We start from the raw sequence: 1,137 nt of genomic DNA, 5'->3' as shown, positions 1-1,137 counted from the left end.
GCACTATAGAACAAAAAATGGACTATATACCTGTTGTAACTTGGTTATCTATAGTCCGATGATATTTCGGAATTACAATTCCTTCTTCAGATCTTATTTGTTTATAGCGGAGACTCCAGCAAATAAGATCTGAGGAAGGAATTGTAATTCCGAAATATCATCGGACTGTATAGATAACCAAGTTATAACAGGTATATAGTCCATTTTTTGTTTTATACTGCATTGTTATACCATTCTAAACTTTTTATTCTTTACAAACAATACACAATGCTTCAAGCGAACTACAATACTCTCACATATATATATATATATATATATATACGCACACAAATCGTATTTGTACAGATATATTAGTAATATATGGTGAATCAGGTTTAGAGAGGACAACGTTATCCACAACTTCCCTCCCCACCAAAGCTTCTTGAGAAATCAACAACAAAATAAACGTTAGATATAAATCAAAACGATTCTAAGTAAGACTCGAAATCATTTACTGCTAGGAACATTTAATGCCTCGTACATTATTAAATACAATGATTTGTATTATTTGTGTTATTAATCGCACTCCTCAAAGACCCACCCTTCCCCTTTGAATGACGTTGAAGCTTTTTGTTTTATTATGGGTTGAAATGTAAAAATCACCCCTCTCCTTCAATAAGCACACACACACACTCAGACGATACGTTCTCTTGGTAACTGCTAATATATGTGGATTTGGCAAGTTATTTTACGAAGTTAGTTTTGGAGATGACCTTATAATCCACAGCAGTAAACGATAAGGTGTAACAAAAGAGAATGACTTTCATATATGTTCTCGTTCTTTGGCTGAACAAATATAATACTAACCTGAAAAAGAAAAGCGCAACTTGTTCTTCTTGCTCAATGTATGTTAAATGGTTTCAGATTTATTAAAATATTCTTGTAGGGTAAAACCAGCAGAACCCGAAAGAACTAGTTTGATGATCTTTCGAGGAGCGATTTCATCATTTTGACGTTAGAAGCATTTTTAAACAATTTTTTTTAAAAACAAGTATTTAAGACATTTCCTTATGTTAAAAGTAGTAAACTTTGTACCTTTTATGTATTGAATTATATCATTATTTAAAATCCATAATTCAACACACACACACACTATAT

General features: G+C 31.6%; 1 protein-coding gene across 2 annotated transcripts in view; it reads left to right on the top strand.

The window, feature by feature from the left end:
* LOC106874542 (ras-related protein Rab-18A) overlaps window positions 1-1,137 on the top strand; it is a 50,819-nt gene that overhangs the window by 596 nt on the left and 49,086 nt on the right. The gene's annotated exons all lie outside the window — the stretch shown is intronic.

The sequence above is a fragment of the Octopus bimaculoides genome, chromosome 10 (assembly GCF_001194135.2).
Source record: "Octopus bimaculoides isolate UCB-OBI-ISO-001 chromosome 10, ASM119413v2, whole genome shotgun sequence".
Taxonomy (NCBI): domain Eukaryota; kingdom Metazoa; phylum Mollusca; class Cephalopoda; order Octopoda; family Octopodidae; genus Octopus; species Octopus bimaculoides.
This window is presented reverse-complemented; position numbering and strand designations above follow the sequence as displayed.